The 25,864-nt window shown below is 31.8% G+C and overlaps 1 long non-coding RNA gene across 1 annotated transcript in view; it reads left to right on the forward strand.

The window, feature by feature from the left end:
* The first annotated feature begins 924 nt into the window (after window positions 1-924).
* Window positions 925-25,864, forward strand: part of LOC122502396 — a 44,886-nt gene continuing 19,946 nt past the window's right edge. Inside the window, exons 1-2 of the long non-coding RNA XR_006301634.1 lie at window positions 925-1,255; window positions 22,989-23,049. This is a non-coding gene — a long non-coding RNA (uncharacterized LOC122502396). The remainder of the gene's footprint in view (window positions 1,256-22,988; window positions 23,050-25,864) is intronic.

Here is a 25,864-nt window from a genome sequence, read left to right on the forward strand (position 1 = left end):
ATTTCATGAAATTAGCGAAAGTCAATTTTCGACCAAAACTAATACTTTCTCATATGATGAGAATGTAAAAAATAATTTAACAATGAATAAAATAAAATTTAATAGATAAATCTTACCAAAAAATAATAATTAAAATATACGAAGACTTAAATTTTTATCCCCTGACGATGGAGTAGAGTCTGGAGTCAGAAAATTATAAAGGAACTTAATATTCATAAAATTAATTTAAAAATAATTGAAAAAATTTTTTTTTTAATTTTATAGAATGTGAAAAATAATTAGTAACGAAATTACTTACAAGTTAATAACAATTTAAAAAATTATTAAAAAATTTATGAAAAATTAATAATACAATTATGAAAATTAATGATAAATAAAAATAGTAAATAGTAAAAAAATAAGTAAAAAAAATTTTTTTTTTAAATAAAAAAAATAAATAATAAAAATAATAAACATACCATAAATAAATAATGCGTCTTGGTATAAAAGCAATAAATAAATAATAGATAACACATACACTACCGTCCAAAAGTATCAGGACGATTACTTTCGACTCTATGAAAAAACATGCCATCACTTTTTCAATCATATCTCGTGTTACGTATGACTTCGTAACATTTTTATATTTTTAGTAAAAAACATATTGTATTTAAATGAACTCAATAAGCATTTATTCATGTCGATTTATGAGGTAACAATCACACTTTTAACACATGATGACACTTTGTAACACACATATTACAACATTCAGTAAGGAATTTTGTATTAAGATCTACATAATGAAATGAAGATTGTGATACTTTATAATGTGCAAAACTGTGTCAAATATCCTTTAAGAGTGAGTAGAATTTACTTACGATATTTCTCAATGTAAAAAGTGGTTCATCAAAGCAACAGAACTTGGGTAATGACATTCAAACAAATCTGCAAGGTAGCAGATAATCATTAAGTAATAACTTAGTAATAAGTAGGTCTTTCCCACCAAAATGTCGTTCAATAAAAAGAATCGACAAAGGGAAATCATGGCAGTTGCCCGTGAATCTTGGCGAAACAAAGTATGTTTGGCCATAGTAGCCGAAGCTAGGCAAAAGTTGCCTTTACTTCTCAAGAAGGGACTCCAGAGATTTTCATTGAGTGATTTAAAAAGAGTAATTGACATAGTATTTTTATATGTGAAAAATATTTTAAAAAAATTAAAAAGATAATAATAAAATAAATCTTGATATAAGGTTCCAGACACTACAACACAGTTAAAGTGAGTATACTGAATACGCAAACACAAAAAGTACACATACACAATTCATTATCATAAACGATTGTTTTCAATATATAATAAAAGTTTGTCATTTAATATTATTTTATTGCTGATTTTATTTAAAAATTAGATTATCCTATTAATAAATTCATTCCTTTCCAAAATACGGTCTCTCACCCGATTGGTTGAAATGATAACCAAGAATAAAAAGGAATCCACTACCTTTAAATAAAATTATTTGTTTCCTTAGAGCATTGACGTTCACTACGGGGTGAAATAATTTAAATATTTAATATTTATTAAATAATAAATAAATTCATTCTTAACATCTCGGAAATAAAAGGAGGTACAAAAAAAACTTAAATATGGTAAGAAAGCTGATTAAATTTTGCGTAAAATAAGCCGTCTTTGAAGTCATTTCGTTAATTATTTTTTAAGTTGTAGAGTGAGAAAGAAATAAAAAAAAATTATCAAATTTTCTCATTTTTGTCTCTTGACTTCAACTTTTTCAAAAATCTAGAAAAATTTAGATAAAATTTTTCTAAAAACACAGAAATCTTCGTTAGAATTTCAGCTTTAAAATAAGCCTTCGAAAATTAAAAAAGGTTAATCCGTCTTCGATATATCATTAAAAATGTGATGCCGTGTTTTGACCGATTGGTTGCATTGAAATTCAACTGTGACGACTCGATTCTGGCTTCGCGCGGCAGCGAATTAGAGAAAATAGGGACGAATTTTTTCTGGAGAATAATAAATAATGATGTTTGACGAGTAATATAAAGAAACTCAAAAGTTCATCGTTCCCCCGCATGAATTCGTCCCTGCTTTCTCTCTCATTTGCAGCCGCGCGAAGCCAAAATCGAGTTGTCACAGTTAAATTTCAATGCACCAATCGGTCGAAACACGGCTTCACATTTTTAATGATATATCAAAGACGGATTAACCTTTTTTAATCTTTGAAGGCTTATTTCAAAGCTGAAATTCTAACGAAGATTTCTGTGTTTTTAGAAAAATTTTATCTAAATTTTTCTAGATTTTTGAAAAAGTTGAAATCAAGAGACAAAAATGAAAAAATTTGATATTTTTTTTATTTCTTTCTCACTCTACAACTTAAAAAATAATTAACGAAATGACTTTACAGACAGCTTATTTTACGCAGAATTTAATCAGCTTTCTAACCGTATTTAATTATTTCTTGTATCTCCTTTTATTTCCGAGATATGATTGAAAAAGTGATGGCATGTTTTTTTATAGAGTAGAATGTAATCGTCCTGATACTTTTGGACGGTGGTGTAGATAATAAATAAATAAATAACGGTTTACAATACAATAATTCACAATGAAAGAAAAATAATTTGTCAAATTAAGTAGAAACGTTTTGCAAACTGCAAAGTCAAATTTAAAACTGAGCTCCAAACTCTATCTAGTCATTACAATCAACATTTATTAAACAGAGACCCAATGGGAAATGCCAGTGTAGTGCCGATGTTCACCACTGGCTTAGTACTCAGACGATTGTTCGGCGTAGTCTAGCCGAGCCTCGACAATTAGTGCTGGCGCAGTACAGAATTTTTGTTTCGCAAAAGCTTGGACAAGCCACGGCGGCAAGTGCTGGCTGAGTATAGAAAAATTGTTTAGAACGCTCTTTGCCAACATTGCCTTTTTGACATAAACTTGAAAAAAATTATAAAAAAGTTTATGAATGTTTAGAAATATAAATTTATTGAAAAAATTAATATTTTACTTTTCAGTTGTTTTTTTTTTATTCTTATTAAATTTAATAATAACAATTTAACACAATTGTCTAATTTTGTAAATAATAAATTATTTAAACAAATTACAATTATAAACAAACTTTAATCTCAATAATAATTTGGTTCCTATTAAAATACTATTATACTTCTTACTATGAATAAAAAATTATTTAAAAATTACCACGTAATTTAAGAATTACGTAAAATGTTAAATGCAATAAGTAAAGTAATTTAATTTAATTATTAAAAATTTAGTTTAATTTATTTTATTTCAATTTATTATTTCTAACGTATCCCTATTTTTTTCTCATCTTTGACTCAATAATTGTATGTCTGAATGATACTGAGATGTTAATACTTTACTGTACACATGTGTCGTTAGCATAGTGGTTAGAGCGTTAGTCTTTTAGTCCGTAGGTCGTAGGTTCGATTCCCCTCGTCAGCAATTTTGTTTATTTTCATAGGTTTGCGATATTTCTAGATTCCAATCGTTAGGTATTAAAATATGAAAATCTAATGCACACTTACTGTAATTGTTTATTATTTAATTTTTAAATGTTATAAACAATTTTTTTCTACTTCATTTACTATATCCATTGTTAGTCTCCATCTTTAATACAATTTCTTTAAGAAGAGAAATATTTTATGAATACTAACTATTTATTAATATTATTTACCATTTTGTTGTTAAATTATTTATAATTATTAATTTACGACTAATTAATAACAATACGGCATTTATTGCGGCAATATTCTCAGCCAGAACTGGTCCAGTGCTGCGCCAGCGCTGTCTGGCAGCACTGACAGACAGTACTTCGGCAGCGCCAGACGGCGTTATCATCCCAGTGCCATGCCGGTGCTGGCTCTCAGCCTTGCCGCCAGTGCTGGCGCAGTACTACGCCAGTTGTAAATTTCCCATTGGGAAAAAACAAAATTATTTTTCACATTTTTAAAAATTTTTTTAAATTATTTTAAATTATTTTTAAATTTATTTTATGAATATTAACTTGCAATGCAGATTCCTAACGAGTTTAGCCCTCAGTCGCAAAATATACCTTTAGCAACATTTCTAGAATTTATTTGTGCAAATTTATTCAGTTTTAATGTTCATAACTTTTAAAAAATACGAAAATAACTAACTGTAGGCCCTTACAGCACAGGCGCCATTTTGAATTTTGTAAATGCGGCAAGGGTTTTAAATTATGTGATACTTGAAGCTTCATGCCACCAAAGTGCATTCATTTTAATTAAGAATTGACGTGGTTAGAGAATTTTGACGCCTCTTACTACATTTTGCCCCACTGTGCGTTCGCACAATTTCCGTCGGTAGTGTACCTATACTTTATCTTTTATTGTTTAGTTACTGTGTTAACTTTAAAAAAATTTGCAAACTGGCCGGTTTGCCCCACCCCCTGGGGTAAACCGGTCAGTTGGGTTTTTTATCTATAATATTGCATTTGTATATTCTACAATAACAATAAACATCCCAGGTGGAAAAGTCAAACGAATACCGGATCGTCCAACCGTCTAGAATCCGCGCCGTTCGAATTGGAGAGTCAATGCCAGTGCAGGCAGTCTGTACCATTCGGATGACAATGTCTGCTGGCGCGGTACAAAGTCAGATCCGACTTTCGGTACAGTCTTTCTACTGTTGGCAGTACAGGTGCGGTACAGGATTTGATCCGACCGCCGGATCAAAATTTATACCAACTAGCAACCGGCGTTGCACTGGCATTCGTCCGTCTAACGACCCGAGCGGTACAGGCATTCTACTCTCTAAATCTGAATATGTGAAATTTCACTTATTGTACGTTATAAGTCGTCCTCTCGATCAATAAGTGCATATACACTTATAAATAAGTGAATTTTTCACTTATTCTGAGTGAAATTTCACTTATTACCAGTGTATATGCACTTATTGATCGAGAAGACGACTTATAACGTACAAATATGTAAATTTTCACATATTCAGATTTAGAGAGTAACTTCACTTTCTAATGAGATCTTGAGTGTCAACAACCCGGTAAGAAGCGTGGAATAGAGAATAAATTAATTTCCAGAAAATTGTCTTAAAAACGAGTATTTTAAATTTTTCTGAATAGGCGAATTTACCTCGGAGCTCTATTCCACGGGAACCATCAAAATTGCAAAATAATCTATTATTGTGAATTCTACGTGTGAGCAAGGCGATAAAAAAGAATTTAAACTTTCTATTTTAGAATTGCTACAGAACCTGGAAAACCTGTAAAAGTTAGGGATTTTTAAAAAAGGTCTGGAATACCTGAAAATGTCATGGAAATTTAAAATACAACATGGAATTTATTCCACTTAATACTTTTTACCACATTTTTTCTTTTAAAAATGGACTATCTAAGGGGCCGCGTCCATAAATTACGTAAGTCACTTTTTTGGAAAATTTGACCACCCACCCCCCTTTGTAATATTTTTTACATACATTAGCGCCATTTTTTCTATGGTTCGTAAGATTTAGCAGACCCACCCCTTCTAGTAAATTTTTTAGTTAAATTAATCAGTTTTATTAATTTTATTTAAAATAAAGAAAGAAACATTTAGTTGTTTAATTGTCTTTATTAAAAACACATTTTATATTCCTCTAAACAATTTTACAGAAAAAATACAAATTATTATTAATTATTTAATGTTAATATTTTTTATTATTAAATACATTTATTTCATTTTTTCTACTCTTCGTTTGAAGTTACCAAATCTCTCGACGATGAGGAACTGTGTAAAGTCTCCTAAAGTGTTGGTTTTTAATAGGCATAAGAGGTACAAGGGTCTCGATAATTTTTGACTTTTTTGTTGTATTTATACCACGAGGAAGTACACAGTATTTTGGAAAAGGTCCTTTAACATTGAATTTCTTTTTTAAAATATCGACTTCGCTATAACCTTCAACAAAGTATTTTTTATAAAAAAGATTGGAATGTCCTTTTCGAAACTCTGCTACTTTTATTTCACTCAATAATGGTCCCTATTGAAAATCCCCATATGGGAAACCACATGGGAAACCACATGGGATCCTATGTCAAAAACCATGTAAAACCCTACTTCCATGAAGGAAACCACGTGGTTTACCATGTGGTTTCCCATGTCAAACCATATGGGAAATTGAGACAGGATTTTAGTTAGGAATAGACATGGGAAATTTAAACAGTTCATCTATACATAAAACCATATCAAATCCCACATGTTTTTCCCAGTCAAATCCTAAACCAAATCCCATGTGAAAAACAGTATCATTTATTTATAATTATTTTCCCAAGTCAATCCCCAAGTGAAAAACAGTATCATTTATTTATAATTATTTTCCCATGTCAAATCCTAAACCAAATCCCATGTGAAAAACATTATCCGCCTTATTGAATATCCCTACATGGGAGTCCACTTGGAATTTTACAAGGGATTTCACATAGGACTTTATATGGGAATTGACATAGGATTTCATGCAAGATTTCACCTAGGATTTAATATGAGATATCACATAGTATTTTATTAAAGATCCAATGAAGAAATTTTCAAAGGATTAAAAATTATTTAATAAAAAATTAAATAATAAATAGTATTAGTGTTACAAGTCATCAAAAAAGTAAAAAAACTATCATTTGAAACACGTCCTCTCTCCTACAGGTTCTCAGCTTTTATATACTTCCAGAATCGTCTCAACAGCGAGAGAAGTCACTTTCGCCACCTAGCGGTGAAAGTATAGGAGCGACAGTAATCTTTAACATTACTAAGGAAACCATGTGGAATACCACGTAGGATTCCATGTGGTTTCCTACATGGGGATTTACATGGGATTTTACTTAGGAATTCATTTGGGAATTTATTTCTACTTAAATTCCTAAGTAAAATCCCATGTAAATCCCCACGTAGGAAACCACATGGAATCCTACGTGGTATTCCACATGGTTTCCTTAGTAATGATACTTAATTCCTATACTTTCACCGCTAGGTGGCGAAAGTGACTTCTCTCGCTGTTGAGACGACTCTGGAAGTATATAAAAGCTGAGAACCTGTAGCAAAGAGGACGTGTTTCAAATGATCGTTTTTTTACTTTTTTGATGACTTGTAACACTAATACTATTTATTATTTAATTTTTTATTAAATAATTTTTAATCCTTTGAAAATTTCTTCATTGGATCTTTAATAAAATACTATGTGATATCTCATATTAAATCCTAGGTGAAATCTTGCATGAAATCCTATGTCAATTCCCATATAAAATCCTATGTGAAATCCCTTGTAAAATTCCAAGTGGATTCCCATGTAGGGATATTCAATAAGGCGGATAATGTTTTTCACATGGGATTTGATTTAGGATTTGACATGGGAAAATAATTATAAATAAATGATACTTTTTTCACTTGGGGATTGACTTGAGAAAATAATTATAAATAAATGATACTGTTTTTCACATGGGATTCGGTTTAGGATTTGACTGGGAAAAACATGTGGGATTTGATATGGTTTTATGCATAGATGAACTGTTCAAATTTCCCATGTCTATTCCTAACTAAAATCCTGTCTCAATTTCCCATATGGTTTGACATGGGAAACCACATGGTAAACCACGTGGTTTCCTTCATGGAAGTAGGGTTTTACATGGTTTTTGACATAGGATCCCATGTGGTTTCCCATATGGTTTCCCATATGGGGATTTTCAATAGGGGTAAATCAGTGTTTTTTGACGTTTACGCGGCAATGGTCCTCAAAATGTTTGAAGTCCTCAATTTGCATTTGTAAAACTTCGATTAGAGAACTCGCTTTCTCCATAAAGACGATTAAATCTTCAAATGTGAGAATTTCTTCAGTATTTTTCCACGCCTTTCCTAAAGTACCATGGACACTGTCTGCCTTCATGTTAGTTCAGCTTTGTCTTTACTATAAGCCTCTCGAGCTTGAGTATAATATGTTTTATGAAGATCGTGGTCTCTGCAAACTGCACAGTGAATTTCAGCATGATTAGGATCAGATGAATTAGTGTTTTCTTGTGGACAGATATGGGATTCGTATGTACGGCATTGTTGACATTCATCAGCGTTTGGTGTATTAAATCCTAAAAAACATATTCCTCCTCAAATGCTTTCCTGTATGTTTCGTAGCTGACTTTATATCGACTATTTTTCTCTAAATAATTTTTCCACATACTTACCCAGTGGTCACACTTGTTCAACTTAGACTTAGAAATTCATGAATGTGAAATTCATTAGAATTTTTCTAAGTTTAATTCCTTTCATTGACAAGTGAGATCGTTAACTTTGTAGAGGTTCGTATCTGTCTTAAAACGGCTGAGGTGCTTAAGGCGCAGTGCTTCAAGCCCAAGGTATCCGAGTTCGATCCCAGCTTCGTAGGAATTTTTTCATTATTTCTCCACATTTTAGAAAAAAATAAAATTAAACTTATAATAAATTTAATACATTATTACCGAGTTTCAACTTAGAAAATGTTATAAAAGAAATGTCTATTTAAGATCTGAAGGAATGTAAAAAGGACGTCCAAAACACGTCTTTTAGACGTGTTTTGGACGTCTTTTGGACCAGACATAGAACGTCTTTTAGTTGTCTTCTTGATGACTCAGAGACATTACCATCATTGTCCCCGAATTGTACACGGACAAAAAAGGACGTCTTTTAGACGTCCCTGTGCCCACTGGGTTGTGATTGTTAAATCACATGGTAAATATTATCAATTAGGAGAGTTGACTTGACGATAGTGCGAAACCTGTAAGTGATATGAATTAATGTAAATTTTAATTCGACCTTCATCAATGGATTTACACCATAAATTTTTTCCTCGTCCATCAACAGTAACTATTAAACCGCAGTTCTCATGCTTATTTCTAAAATGTTCAGTTACCATGCCATCAGTTTTTAACCCATGTGTATGAAGAAACATAGTTTTACACACTTTAACTTAGAGACCATTTTCTTGAGGTAATGTATAAATTAAGGAGGAATTTCTTTTATATGACTCTTCGTCATCATTGACTTTTCTTTTTTTTCATAAGCGTCAAAATATAATCGTCGTTCACCACAGTTTTTTCCCCAAAAGCAATCAAAAATTGCTTGTCTATATTCTGGTCTAAATTTTTCAGATCATTTATTTCGACAAGTTTCTTTACATATGGGAAGTAAATGGTATTTCAAAAAATAGTTTTCATCTTTGTTTCGTGATCGCAAACGCTTCTTAGATGTACTTGGTTTTTCAGTACTGCTACCTGCCTTTACATTTTCAACATGAACAGTAATTGTGGGTAGGTTTGAATTTTGAACTGAATTTAATTCTTAATTCAAATTAATTATTTCAGAAAAATCGACATCCTCTATTAACGTTTCGTCTTCATCAGTGTTTATCAGCACAATTTATTCAAATTCTTGAAATTTATATACAGAATCAGGATTATTCATGTTCATAATTATTATATTTTCTTCTCCGACGTTCTCATTTAAAAATACCATATTTTAATTCAAATCATTATTCTCAGGATCTTTATTTGACTCATCAATTTTTTGATTGGGCAGACTCATAAAAAACGTCCTCAGTATCTCCTTCCATTTCAGTATGCCATCTGTTATTTATAAAAAGAACAAAAATAATGTAAATAAATAAGACAACTTTTTGAAGGAAAAGTTACTGAGAAAGACAATTGAAAATTCAACTCTACAAAATGTGTGGTGTTAATTTTTTTCTGTCATAACTTAGAATTTAAAATTATTTAAATAAAAAAAATTATTTTTGACGATTTTAGGAAATTTTATTTTTTGGATTCCAGTAATATTTCTTTAGTTTTTAAAACAATTACAATTTTTAGTAGTAAAAAAATTAAAATGATAAAAAATGTTTAAATTCTAATTTTTTTTAAATTTCAAAATTTATTAAAAAACTAATTAAGTAATAAATTATTTTTAATTCTTAACATGACGTTACAATTTTTACTATTACATTTATTATTATTTTTTTTATTATATTATTGCCAAAGAATAAATTCACACCAACGTAAATAAGATTTTTAATAAAATTCTAACCCAAAAAATGTCTATCAATTTTAATAGCAAATATAGTAACTTTTTCTCGGTGTTGTTCAAAGGGGGATTCTACGGGTAAATCACACAGTTGTACGTGACAAGTTACCGATTTGTTTCAAAGTTTTTAGGCGTATTCTACCTTCAAAAATAGTTATCTAGCAAAAATTTTAAGTAATAGTCGATGGGAAATTTTCCAAAGAATCCAATGCCGTTAGAATTTTTGAGATATTTCAAAACGCATGCGCAGTAGATTAAAAAAACTTCTTTTTTAAAAAAAATTTATAACTCAAAAACACCTTTTTCGATTTGGCTCAAATTTTCAGGAAAAATAGTTGAAAAGCCATACTTATTAAAATGATTATTTCGGAAATCTGGGTGTTTTGAGTTTTTAGCCACATTTCTGCAAAATAGTGAGATAATTCGATTTTTTTCGATGTTTCCTTACGGTTTTGCCTTTTTGTGCTTATACGTAGCTTTATAGAAAAAAACTGTGCCCAAATTTACAATCCTTGGAAAATTTCCAATCAATTATCTATAATGAAACTTACTTTTATTTATTTTAGACAAATTTTAACAGGCAAAAACAAATACAAGTTATAATTAAGAGTAGAGGTGTGCAAAAAGCTCGAATAGCATGGTCGAGCTCGAGCCGGGCTTGATACTCGAGCATTATAAATTTTTTAGTTACTCAAAAATATTTGAGTGCTCGAAAACTTCAAGTGCTCAAAATTATTTTAGCTTTTATACTGCACGTGTCGGATGGAATTTGGTTCAAGTTCGGATTGATTCTGCTCAGCTCTGCTAGAAAAACCAAAAGCTTGAAAACACCCGATCGAGTTCGTCATGATAAGTGTTGAACTTATCCCACAGTTGCTGTATTGCTACTTTGGTTGATGATTTGAGAGTTGAATCGGTTTTGGATCCGTTGTTGCTACCTTTATCCGAAATATTAGAGACATGTCCTGTGGGAATTTTGAGGTGAATTACTGGTTCGAAATGATCTTGAGAAACAACCTTGTCTCCTTGGTCAGATAACTTTTCCTTGAGTTGAGAATCCTTGATATTTTCCATGGACATAAGAAATATAGGGACGGAGTGGAAGGTCCTACTTTAGACGAGGGGGTGTTTTCGGTCGATCGGAAGAGGGAGAGCTTAGCGGGGACCTTTCGAATTGGTAGATTTACTACGCTTGCGCTGTATGTTTAAATACAAAGCGCGCACTTGTTTCTGTTATTTAAATTACTGTGATTGTTCATACGTTTAATATTCAGTGTTTTGTTTCATTAAAAAAAATTGATAATCATTCTACAATAACTATATTTTCAAAAACATTCCAAAAACCTGTTATTATTTTCCATAAAAGTAAATTAAAAGCATGAAATTTAAAATAAAATAGTTTTAAAACAAAAGATTTTCGAGAGTATCTCTTTATTTAATAGCAGCAGAAAAGTAATAGAAGTAAACAGTCTTAAGTTCTTAATCATACGCATTACATAAAGCAATACAAAAATAAATATATATACATCAATTTTAGAAACATTATTAAAAACTTTTCAACCTTTCTCATTGTTAGTTTCTAAGCGTCTTTAATTAAAAATGGTAACTAAGAAAATGTTTTGAACAGACTGCCTGTCCATCTATAATTTTTTCATTGTTTATTTGAAGGATGTTCGCCCATTTCTCTTTCCTTACGGGATCTTTTGGAAAACTACAATTTCATTATTTTCAAAATAATAATCGACAAAATAACTTTAAAGTACACAATAAACTTATGTACTTACCGATGATTTGACAAGCCTACAACTTTTTTCACTAACAAACGAGAATTTTCACATGTTTTTATTATTCGCCCAAATTTTTTGACTTGGAGGTTATTTGGGCAGCTGATTACAAATCTGAAGTTGAATTTTCAAAATTCAAAATGACGGATCCAATATGACGGATGAGAAATTTTTATTTTTGTCTGATTCAGTTCAAAATCGTTATATTTGGCAAAACTTGTATGTTCCAATGACACAATATTTTGAATATAATATTTTCATTTTCACAATCAGCAACCCCAAAAACCCATATGTAACGAATTTGAACAGAATTAGACGAAAATAAAAATTCTCATCCGTCATATTGAATCCACCATTTTGAATTTTGAAAATCCAACTTCAGATTCGTAATCATCGACCCTTAACCCTTTAACGCCCAAATGTGCTGATTTTTAACTTCGATTTCAAGCTCATAATATTAAAAGGAAAAAATTATTAAAAATTCTACAAGGACATATCCATACGTTTTTAGGGTAGCTCTTTCGAATGACATGTTCAAAATTTCCAAAAAGTGACGATTAACCCTTATTTTTTCAAAAATACAAGTTTTTGGAAAGTAATTTTTTTTTATTTCCAATTTTAATTGTCATATCAATTTTCCCAAATTACCTAAGGTATAAAAACGGTTTCCCGATAGTTTTAGTTTAAAAATATGCTTTGCGTTTTAAGATTTTTGGTATTTTTTTATTCAAAATGACGCCTGAAAATAAACAATTTTCCAAAATTTAACACAGGATGGATGCAATGTTCAAAAGTTCATGAAATCGATTGAAATTTGTTAGTCGGGGGTTTACGGGGTCACTGATTACGAATCTAAAGTCAAATTTAAAAAATTCAAAATGGCGAATCCAATATGGCGGACGACAATATTAAAAACTCCTCGTATTGGCTTCAAATTTGTTACTCAGGAATTTTTGGGGTCGCTGATTACGAATCTGAAGTCATATTTTCAAAATTCAAAATGGCGGCTCTAATATGGCGGACGACAATATTAAAACTTCATATATTGGCTTCAAATTTGTTACTCGGGGGTTTTCGGGTTCGCTGATTACGAATCTAAAATCATATTTTCTAAATTCAAAATGGCGGATTAAATATGGCGGACGACAATATTAAAATTTTATCGTATTGGTTTCAAATTTGTTATTTGGGGGTTTTTTGTGTCGCTGATTACGAATCCGAAGTCAGATTTAAAAAATTCAAAATGTCGGCTCTAATATGGCGGATGACAATATTAATACTTTATATATTAGCTTCCAATTTGTTACTAGGGGGTTTTCGGTATTGCTGATTACGAATCTAAAGTCCGATTTTAAAAATTTTAAATGTTAGATCACTTAGGTACCAATTTTTTGAAAACCACTTAACGGATGTTTTTTTAATACTTGTACATTAATGGACTGTAATCTGGTTATTCGGTTTTACAAATAAATTAGTTTATTTAAAGTTGTTTGCTTATTTAACAAAAAAATGAAGAAAATAGGTCATTATTTTTTCAAAATGTCACAGAAAATTCAAAATTAAATATTTGTCTTTGTCAAACAATAAGATTTTCGTCCTTTGTATATGAAATCATCAGAACAAAATGTGATAAAAAAATTATTTGGAGTTGAGAAAATGGTACTTAAAAATAAGGTTTTTCAATAGAATTTTACAACTGCTCTTGCCCCTTTAACAAGGAATTAAAATCATGATCTGCCTCAGAAAAAATATCATCGGACTTACACTCAGATTCAGAATGGCCATCATGCAAGTAAGATTCGCCAAAATTATTAGCTGATGAAATTATGTTAGCATTGATATATTTTGTCGTCCGCCATTTAAAATTTTTAAAATCTAACTTCAGATTCGTAATCAGCGACTCCGAAAACCCCCCGATAAACACATTTGAAGCCAATAAATGAAGTTTTAATGTTGTCTTCCGCTATATTAGATCCGCCATATTGAATTTTGAAAATATGACTTTAGATTCGTAATCAGCGATTCTGAAAACCCCAGAGTAGTAAATTTGAAGACAATATATGAAGTTTTAATGTTATCGTCCGCCATATTAGATCCGCTATTTTGAAAATATGACTTCAGATTCGTAATCAACGACCCCAAAAACCCCCGAGTAACAAATTTGAAGCCAATACGAGGAGTTTTTAATATTGTCGTCCGCCATATTAGATTCGCCATTTTTAATTTCTTAAATTTGACATTAGATTCGTAATCAGCGACCCCGAAAACCCCCGAGTAACAAATTTCAATCGATTTCATGAACTTTTAAAAATTGTATCCATCCTGTGTTAAATTTTGGAAAATTGTTTACTTTCAGGCGCCATTTTGAATAAAAAAATACGAAAAATCTTAAAACGCAAAGCATATTTTTAAACTAAAACTATCGGGAACGCGTTTTTTATACCTTTGGAAAAATCGACATGACAAATAAAATTCGATATGAAAAAAAAATTTCTTTTCAAAATCTTGTATTTTTTGAGTATTTTAAAAAAAGAGTTAATCGTCAGTTTTTGGAAATTTTGACCATGCCATTCGAAAGAGCGACCCTAAAAACGTATGGATATGTCCTTGTAGAATTTTTAATAATTTTTTTTCCTTTTAATATTATGAGCTTGAAACCGAAGTTAAAAATCAGCACATTTGGGCGTTAAAGGGTTAGAACCCCCGAGTAACGAATTTGAACTGAATTAGACGAAAATAAAAATCCTCATCGGCCATATTAAATCCACCATTTTGAATTTTGAAAATTCAACTTCAGATTCGTAATCAGCTGCCCAAATAACCCTTATGTCAAAAAATTTAAGCAAATCCAACGACTTTTTGGTGAATAGTAAAATATGTTCATGAACTTGAAAATTTTGCAATGGATTTGACGCCATATTAGGTCCGCCATCTTGAAATTCTCATATCTGCTTTACACAACTTTAAAGTGCACAACTTTTATGCACTTTTGGTTAAGAAGAAAATTATATTCTTACACTTTTTCTAGGTGAAAAAAATATAAAATTTGAAAAATAGAAATTTCTTTTTGTTTTTTGACAATTAAACTGCCATATGTAATTGTGGTTATGAAAAAATGAATTTTTAATTTTAGATTCAGAAAGAGCACAATTTTAGATTTCAGGCGTTAATGGAGTAAATAACACCGGCACACAATAAAAAATTTGGATTTTTAGGACTGCCATGTGGTAGGTTTTCTTTCTTAAGGTGTATCTAAAGAGAAAAACATTGTCCGACCTAAAAGTTAGTTCGTGTTCTCTTTTTACAGGCTTGGTGGGGGGGGGGTGAAGTTTGAGAAACTGATTTTTATGGAAATTTACCCAGTAAAAAAGCAGTATTGAAAGAGAGCGAATAGTATTGGCGGTGAGTTTCTGCCATTACGTTTTCGCGTGAAAACCGTATTGGGGGCATTCTGCTAATCCTGCTTTTTCACCGTCAATACTGTCCTTTTGAATCTTTCGATTTTACGTTCATTGACTCGACTTAACCCATTAACGCCCAAATGTACACGGAAAAAAAAAGTTCACGAATCTCTCGTGAACTAGTATATCACTTTTGGATGGGACACAAAATTTCAAAATTTTCATTCACTTTTGATTAGAAATGGCGAACGTCAACGAAAAACTGAAACAAAGTTAATGAATTTTTGATGAACTGTTAATGAAGAGTAGTTCGTCAAAAGTAGAGGTACAAGTTCACGAAAAAATCGTGAACTCGCGAGTGTCAGTAGTATGCGCAGTCCGTAATGCGCATCAAATATGGCTGATCAAGCATTCATCATTCAGTCGGTGTCATCGGTGTTTACATTCGGGAAAATTCTTTGATGAAAGTTATTATTTAGAATCAGTGTTTTTTATTACTTAGTGAATATTTTTGTTTGCTAATTTCCTTTGTGAAACAAATAATTCATAAAATGAATTAAAAGTTACGATAAGGGACTTTTTCTACTTTGCACGGTCCTGAGTTTTACAGCAGACAAAGCTAATCGTTTCGTTTGTCGAAGGACAGTGTATCTAGATTTAGCCGTGGCGGTTAGTTGTTAGAAATATTATGTTATAGGGTATAGGTACTAGGTTCGAATCCCGTGAAGCGAATTACGAATTTTAATGGCGATAAAATTGTGTATTCTGTGTAGTTGGGTGCGTAATAGGCGTCAAGTTATCAAATAAAGTGAAATACTATAAAAAAGTAGTGTCTGGAAATTATTTTTTCTTGTTTTTAGCATTTTTTAAAAGTTCACGAATTTTTCGTTAACTTTGACGAAAAGTTCGGAACCTTACTATGTTTCTAGTGAAGGAGTTGATGAAATTTTGACGAACTGTGTTTGTTGATTTTCAAGAATTTTGTGTCCCATCCAAAAGTGATATACTAGTTCACGAGAGATTCGTGAACTTTTTTTTTCCGTGTACAATTTTTTGGACCAAAGTTTGACACTATATTTTAACATAAAAACTCAACAGAAAAAATTCCGCAATAGTAATTTCTTATTAGCCAAAAACCACTCTTTCGAATGGCGTTTCAAAAAAATTTATAAATTTATAAATAAACAAATTACATACGTTTTTTTTTAAAAACATGAAATTTTTAGGTTTTATTTTTAGTTTTTCGAATTTTAGTACAGGTATTCGTATTGGAACATATCTAAAAGTCCTAAATAACGCGTCAAAAATATATTCCCTATCAGATAAGGGTATTTCGAAAAAAAATTTCAAAATGGCGGACACAAAATGGTGTCTAAAGTGAATTTTTATTTACAATATCTTAGCCATGTGAAGAAAATCGCAAAACTTGAAAATTTGACAGCTAAGTGTTTTTGATGTCCCAGATCACGAAAACAAAGTCAGAGTCGAAATTTTTTGAAAATCTGTGGATTCGCTTGAAATTTGTGACTCGGGAGGTTTTCGGGGTCGCTGATTACAAATCCAAAGTCAGATTTAGAACATTAAAAATGAGGGATCCAATATGGCAGATGACTTAATTAAAAATTGATTAGATTTGACTGAAAATTGAAGGGCTACATAAAATAAGGGTACGAACGCATGGTTGAAAGGGATAATATCAGTCAGGTAGCAGCGAGCGGCTCAAGGCTTGTCACTGCTACCCGACTGGTAGTATCCCTTCCAAGCCTCGCGTTCGTCCCCTTATTTTATGTAGTCCTTCAATTGTTACTTGGGGGTTTTCAGGGTCGCTTATTACTAATGCAAAGTTAGATTTTGAAAATTCAAAATGGCGGATCCAATATGGCGGATAAAATTCAATAGGGCGAATAAAATTGTTAAAAACTATTTAGATTCACTTGCAAATTGTTACTCAGGGGTTTTCAGGGTCGCTGATTACGAATTCAAAGTCAGATTTAGAAAATTCGAAATGGTGGATCCAGTATGGCAGATGGACTTTGAATTCGTAATCAGCGACCCTGACACCCCTGTGTAACAATTTTCAAGTAAATCCAATTAGTTTTTAACAATTTTATTCGGCCTTTTAAATTTTATCCGCCATATTGGATCCGCCATTTTGAATTTTCAAAATCTGACTTTAGATTCGTAATCTAAAAACGCCCGAGTAATGATTTTCAAGTAAATCTAATTAGTTTTTAACAATTTTATTCGCCGTTTTGAATTTTATCCACCATATTGGATCCGCCATTTTGAATTTTGAAAATCTGACTTTGGAGTCGTAATCAGCGACCCTGAAAACCCCCCGAGTAACAAATATCAAGCGAATCCAGATTTTCAAAAAATTTCGTCCGCCATGTTGGATCCGCCATTTTGAATTTTTAAACTCTGACTTTGTTTTCGTGATCAGGGACATTAAAAACACTTAGCTGTCAAATTTTTAAGTTTTGCGATTTTGTTCACATGGCTACGATATTGTAAATAAAAATTCACTTTAGACGCCATTTTGTGTCCGCCATTTTGAAATTTTTTTTTCAAAATACCCTTATCTGATAGGGAATATATTTTTGACGTGTTATTTAGGACTTTTAGATGTGTTCCAATACGAATACCTGTACTAAAATTCGAAAAACTAAAAATAATACCTAAAAATTTCATGTTTTTTTAAAAAAACATATGTAATTTGTTTCTTTATAAATTTATAAAATTTTTTGGAACGCCATTCGAAAGAGTGTTTTTTGGCCAATAAGAAATCACTATTGCAGAATTTTTTCTGTTGAGTTTTTATGTTAAAATATATTGTCAAACTTTGGTCCACAAAATTGTACATTTGGGTGTTAATGGGTTAAGTGTGTACTGTTGATCTATTACCACATGATTTAGGGAGCTTTCTACGTTTGAGCTAGAGGCGCTGTGAGTATACGTCACAGCGCTAACCTAGAAAATACCAGGATTGCAGGATTGGCAGAATGCCCCCAATACGGTTTTTACGCGAAAACGTATTGGCAGAAACTCACCGCCAATACTATTCGCTCTCTTTCAATACTGCTTTTTTTACTGGGTACTTAATTTCTATAAATAAATCTGAATTTTTGCTTCTTCTGAATATCTTTTTGAATTCAGTGACTTTAATAACATAAGAATTGAATATATAAAAAAAAATATGGTGGATTCAGAATGGCGGATCTAAAATGGTGGATTTAAAAAAAAATTGTTTAGATTTCCGTGAAACTTGTTACTCGGGGGTTTTTGGGGTCGCTGATTACGAATATGATGTTAGTTTATAAAAATTCAATATGGCGGTTCCAATATGGCTGACAAAAAAAGAACAGATTTCTTAATTTCTGTCTTGAGTACCTTACCCTCTTCGTTTTAAATGATCTCCGGAGAGGAGCTCTTTTTCTCTTCTTTGAAGTTTTAGTCTCTGGTATATCTCTTTTTAGCGTCCAACAATAGTCCGCTAACATATTCTTTCTCCATTTCCCTTGTTAGTGTTTCTCCATATCCTTTAAATCTTGGTGAAATCTCTCGCCTTGTTCCTCGCTGAAATCACCAAGATTTTTAGGAAATTCATCTAAATGTGAATCCAAAAAGTGAATTTTATAACTCATCAAACATCCCAGCATTTTAAAATTCTCTACCATTTTTCCTACAATTTCTCTATATTATGTGGCTTTCTTTACTTTCTTGAAATTCCAAGCAAACTTCTTTAAAACTTGTCCAGGCTGCTTTTTCTTTAAGCTTTATCGTTTGTACAAATTTTTCGTCATATAACAACTTACGTATCTGAGGCCCATCAAACTCGCCTTCTTTGATTTTAGCGTCAGACAGTTTCGGAAACTTCTCCGCCAAATACTCAAAACATTTACCATTTTTGTCCAAGGCTTTTACAAATTGCCGATACTGAGGTATCCCTCCTCTGCATCGTAAACTTCTTTTCAACTTTTGCCATGAAGGCATACACTACCGTCCGTGAGTATCAGGACGCCCCTTTTTTCATGAGTGGAAAAATGCTTAAAACGTAGAAAATAAGAATGACAAAATTTTTTCGTATTTTTTTTCTGAAAGCTAATGAAATTATGAAAAGACTGACACCTGATCGAAGAATTTTCGTTGACTATTCTGTCAGATACAGAAAAAATACTGGATTTTGCATGCTTTTCGTAATTTTTTAATTTCTCGAAAACTAATTAACTTTTTTTAGCGTTCTTGGTCTTGTTTCAATCTCTATTCAATGTAGAATCTAAATTAATTAATGGTATTGTGATATAAATTTTTCCAAAAAAATTTGAAACTGTAAAAGTCGGATAACAAAATTTTGAAAAACAGATTGACACTTTTTCACCAAAAAAATATTTTTTTAAAAATTAAATAATTAAGTAATTAAAAAGCTTTTTTGAATTTTAGTATATCTATTAAATGAACATATTTTACATTGACCTTTTTGACACTTTAATATTCATGATAATTTTTTGAATTTTTTTAATCCTCCTTTTACGGTTTCAAATTTTTTTGGAAAAATTTATATCACAATACCATTAATTAATTTAGATTCTACATTGAATAGAGATTGAAACAAGACCAAGAACGCTAAAAAAAGTTAATTAGTTTTCGAGAAATTAAAAAATTACGAAAAGCATGCAAAATCCAGTATTTTTTCTGTATCTGACAGAATAGTCAACGAAAATTCTTCGATCAGGTGTCAGTCTTTTCATAATTTCATTAGCTTTCAGAAAAAAAATACAAAAAAATTTTGTCATTCTTATTTTCTACGTTTTAAGCATTTTTCCACTCATGAAAAAAGGGGCGTCCTGATACTCACGGACGGTAGTGTAATTTTAACCTAGAAACTTAGCCGAGAATTCGTTGCTCGCCTTCACTACGGGGAGGTGTCCTAATCGCAAAAATAGAAAAAAAGAAAATAAATAAACACGGAAATTAATTTTACATCAGGTAGCAGTGAGAGGCCCAGAGGCGCTCACCGCTCACCGACTGGTATAGTCCTTTTCGACAGCGCGTAGGGTCAGTTGCTACATCCGGATTCTCAATTCATAAACCTTTATAAGCGAGAGAAATCGCTCTTAGACCTTTGTAAGTGAGAAACCTCTATAAACGAGAGAAAATTGCCTGTCCCTTGAACTCTCGCTTATCCAGGTTCGACTGTACAGAGGATTAATAAACCTCGTTGTCGAGCACAAAATGAATATTATATGTGTTACGGTCAATGACCGGAATAGGACAATGTTTAATAATGCCCGGGCAATGTCGACATTGCCTACAGCCGCTGGGCTAATACCAGTCGGGTAGCAGTGAATGACCCAGAGGCTCTCACTGCTCACTGACTGGCAGTTACGCGTTCCTCTGAGCGTCGGGCGAGTTATTCGATCCAAGGCCTCAATTATACTATTTCCAAATTCTGAAAAAATTGTAAAAAATATTTGTGGATATATTCGGAAATACTTCTGTTAAAATACTAAAGCAAAATTCTTCTTTTTCAAATCCCAGAAGAATTTCAGGATAATTAGACCTATAACAAGCAGTCTTTCCAATTCGCCTTTTCGCTTGTCTATTAAGTATTTTTTTACTGGTCAAGGACATCAAAAAAGAACTATTAGAAAAATACCCATCGCCGGGAAATTGTTATAGGACAATTTCCCGGCGATGGGTATTTTTCTAATAGTTAATAGCGCCGAAAATAAATCCCGAAATTGAATCAGTAGCGGGACAACATTCTCTTAAAAAAAAAAGTTTTCAGGTGATCACCCAAAATCAACGTGCGCTGAAATTTCGGCATTGGGTATGTTTATAACAAAAATTAAAATTGGGACTCAAGCCCCAAAGGGGGCGGCACGGCTCTCGAAAGAGGAACAAGTTGATTACGAAACTGCAATTGAAGGGTTAATCAAAAAGGCGCGATCTCCAAATGCTCGCCTGTCAAAACCAGTTCATCTCTCTTTATTTTCTCATAGAAAAACCAAACGGGGAAAAACAATTTACACTGAACTCACGCTGTAAAAAATGGGCTCGAATGTCCTGTGGTCCATTACAGCAAGAGTACCCTTGAAACATGGTCACAATAACATTCAGGATTGTATGGAGTTTTGAAACATCGATTCTAAATTATTTTTTTTTAGTTTTTTTATGCACAAATTTTTAACTAAAAACAAGTAATTAAGGAATGGAATCATAATTTTGGGAAATATTTTCGACTCATGTTCGCGGACTTTTCAGATATTTACACAAACATATTTTATGTGTACACGGAGAGAAGATTCAACAGCAAAATGCTGTGTATGCACAGCAAATCAACGTGTCAGAGGAGCACTAGATTGCGCATGAACAAATACACTGGAAAATACTGTGTCACTCACATGAAATCTTTGTGCCGACACAGTATTTTTGAGGTTGTACAGAATAATTCACAGAGGGCGCACTCCCGTTTCCCCGCTTGCCACCTCATTATGAAACTAGTTCATAACAGTGTTATGTCAAAAACGAGAAACCATTTCGCTGGGGGTTGGTTTCCAAGTTTTGAATTGAGTCGCAAGGGCTGTTGCTTGCTGCTCGGTATCTTTACAATATCCATTTCTAACAAATTAGTACAACCGATTTCTCGAATACTTTTAGCAACGCCTTTCCAAAATTCATTTAAAATACATACCATTTCCTCGATGAATTCCTTGGGTTGATCCTTATCTGTATTTATGTTCTCTGTGTATATTGGTTCCCAAGTAATTGCGAGGAACGACGACCGATCTATGATGAATACCATCTTATTATAAATTGTAGGGCTCTCTCTGAAATAAGAAAAAATATATTGGGTGGGTTAACGATGAGGAACAATTTAAAAGCATATGGTTGAACTTGTTCAATGATAGAGATCCGTTATCAATCAAAAAAGTTGTCAATTTTATTTACGAATTGTTAAATTGTACGTTCTTAGAATGAAATGTAGATTAGTATAAAAATCAAACTATGCATCAAACTCCTTTGTATGGATGTGATATCCTTAAGCAAATAAATATAATAATAATAATAATAATATTGGTTTCCAATCACATGTTTTCTTGAGGGGTTCTGGAGGGGGGGGGTGATGTTAGCTTTAGCTAAGGTTACTCCTGCTTTGATTTCTTGGGGTTTCGAATTGAAATTAATGATAGGTACCAAATAATCCGAGTTTTGGCCTACCACACTAGCGAAATTCACTGAAGGGGGTGGAATCACAATGTCACTTTTCAGAGATAATTTTTCAACTGAAGGGGGGGGGGGGTAAATGAAATTTTTGATAGTCTTGCGAATTCACTATAGGTAAACATAAACTTACCTTCTTTTCACTTGGTATCACTATTCCATCTAAAGATACACTTGCGATGATATATCCTGGGCAATTTGTGAAGAAGTGCTGGGGTCCAAAACTTTTGAGAACAATTTCTTCTTCGCGAATTTCGAGTCCTAATTTGGTTACCAGAGATGATTTTATGGTGCATTCCGCGGCTCCTGGATCAATGAGTGCAATCATTTTATTATCGTCGACGAGTGCTTCTTCTTAAATAACAAAATGCTAGCAATTTAAACAAAGATTTTCAAAAATTAATTTTTCTGAAGTTTTTTGGTTTAAAAAAATAGTAAAAATTAATATTTTTAAATATTTCTAGTTCAGGCGATAAGCTCGCAGTCTCACTAAACATAAATCAACTTGAATTTTGTGTTTCAGATTTTTCTAACCGGAGAAATCAATTACGCATCTGGCATCGGTACTTTCAGCAGGTCTAAAAGTAAGGGAACTGTTCCGGTTGTGGGCACCCTTTTGTTTTTGCCTCATAACATTTGTCCATGTGCATATTATACAAAAATATGTGTACGAATTTAAAGCTAGAGGTCTAAGGTGACTGTCAGTGAAGGAATTAAATTGATTCCTTTAAATAAAAAAGTTTTATTAGAAATTTAGTGAAATAGAAATTTTTTGACAAAAAAATTTTTGTACCCGGTTGTGGGCACCCTTGAAAAATCCGCTAAAAATGGAAAAATATTAAAGGAAACCAACACAAATAAAGAAGAAATGAAAGTTTCTTTATTTTAAGAGACTTTGCCGGGATAAAGAACAAAAATGATGACACGTTTTCACACTATGCTCATCGCTAACAAAAGCATAATGCTTGCATGATTAGTAGCTAGTACGCATACCATAACGCACTTCTAATGCACTGAACGACTATATTCATCGCATTTAATGGAGTTTGCGGCTGTCACATTCCTTGGCAGAAAGTTTAGATAGATGAGACAGTAGTCCACATCATTGTCAGATGGTAGAGTCTCCTTAACATAAAGGTGCCCACAACCGGGAATGAGAGTCATTTTTTAAAAAGACCAACACATTTTGTGATGCAGGATTTTGGTTAAACACGAAGGTAAATCACAAAATATAATGACAACACTGCAAAAAAAAATTAAACCCTATTTTTCTGAACGAATCTACACCCATATGTGACGCTCCACGAGAAAAGGGACCTTATTTACTCTTGTCATAAGGTCCCTTTTCTCGTGGATCGTCACATATGTTGCTCTTCGAAAACAATACAAAATTACTTTTTTATTAATTTAATGCAAATTTTCTTTATTATGCTCACAGTTATTACACAAATGCATATATTTGTTTCGTTATCAATACGAAAAGTCCGTATTGTCAACGAACACGACTTGCAATACTTAGATCAGTAAAGTCTGCTTGCCATCGAAGTTTACGTAGGGGTTCCCACAACCGGAGCGTGCCCACAACCGTTAGAAAGCTGATTAAAATCTGCGTAAAATAAGCCGTTTTTGAAATCATTTCGTTAATTATTTTTTAAGTTGTAGAGTGAGAAAGAAATAAAAAAAATTATCAAATTTTCTAATTTTTGTCTCTTGACTTCAACTTTTTCAAAAATTTAGAAAAATTTAGATAAAATTTTTCTAAAAACAGAGAAATCTTCGTTAAAATTTCAGCTTTAAAATAAGCCTTCGAAAATTAAAAAAGGATAATCCGTCTTCGATATATCATTAAAAATGTGAAGCCGTGTTTCGACCGATTGGTGCATTGAAATTCAACTGTGACGACTCGATTGTGGCTTTGCGCGGCAGCGAATGAGAGAGAAGACAGGAACGAATTTTTGCGGGGGTACGATGAACTTTTGAGTTTCTTTATATATTACTCGTGAAAAATCATTATTTATTATTCTCCAGCATAAATTCGTCCCTGTTTTCTCTCATTCGCTGCCGCGCGAAGCCAGAATCGAGTCGTCACTGTTGAATTTCAATGCACCAATCGGTCAAAACACGGCTTCACATTTTTAATGATATATCGAAGACGCATTAACCTTTTTTAATTTTCGAAGGCTTATTTTAAAGCTGAAATTCTAACAAAGATTTCTGTGTTTTTAAAAAACATTTATCTAAATTTTTTTAGATTTTTGAAAAAGTTGAAGTCAAGAGACAAAAATGAGAAAATTTGATAATTTTTTTTATTTCTTTTTCACTCTACAACTCAAAAAATAATTATCGAAATGACTTTAAAGACGGCTTATTTTACGCAAAATTTAATCAGCTTTCTAACCGTATTTAATTCTTTCTTGTATCTCCTTTTATTTCCGAGATATGATTGAAAAAGTGATGGCATGTCTTTTCATAGAGTCGAATGTAATCGTCCTGATAATTTTGGACGGTAGTGTAAATAATATTTTTTTAATAAAATAAGCTTTTTTATAAAGTTAAGGAGTGCATTTATTGAACTAAAAAAGATGCAAATCAATATAATCCATAGCAATCGTAAAAAAATTCTAGAAAATAGCTTCATTTTCAAGCGTGTAAAGTGGTAAGAAACCTTAAATTATGAATGCATTTTCATAAATAATTCAAGCTCAAATCCAAAATTTATGTTTACCTCTCGAAAACTTCAAATTCATTTTCTTTGAATTTAAACAAAAAAATTTATTCCGTGAAATCGATCGTCATATTATAAAATATATCAAAGAGAACGAACTTGATCGTATTTCCTTCGATTTTTTTCCTGTACATTAGATTGAATTGCAATGTTGTCGAAGCACGTAGTGTAAATTATAAAGAAAAAAATTATCAAAGAATATTAAAAGACTTTATTTCTTTATCGAGATATAAAGGAAGTTTTAGAAAGTAAAAAGGGTTGACGGACACATTCAAAGCACGTTTCGTGCGAAAAAATGTAAGGTCAATCCTCTAACTAAAATTGAATTTTAAGTAATCATCGCGTAATATTTTGTAAAAGAACAAAGAATAATTTATTAAAATAAACGACATTAATCGATTTTGTCTTAGTGGAAATGAAAAATATATATTTGCAAAAAACTATGAATGAATTATATTGGACAAATCGACCTACTTACAAAATCTCAGTATAATAATTTATCTTTAATGATATAATTATCAGAGTCGCATATGTACTTTTTGTGCCTTTAAGAGATGCAAACATTAACATAACTGGGCTCAGTCTTAGTATAATGGAAAATCATAAATCTTTATGCATCAACTTGAAGCACGCCCCACCTCCTTAATAATATTGATTCCCGGACGACCTTCAAT

The sequence above is a fragment of the Leptopilina heterotoma genome, unplaced genomic scaffold (assembly GCF_015476425.1).
Source record: "Leptopilina heterotoma isolate Lh14 unplaced genomic scaffold, ASM1547642v1 Lhet_228, whole genome shotgun sequence".
Lineage (NCBI taxonomy): Eukaryota > Metazoa > Arthropoda > Insecta > Hymenoptera > Figitidae > Leptopilina > Leptopilina heterotoma.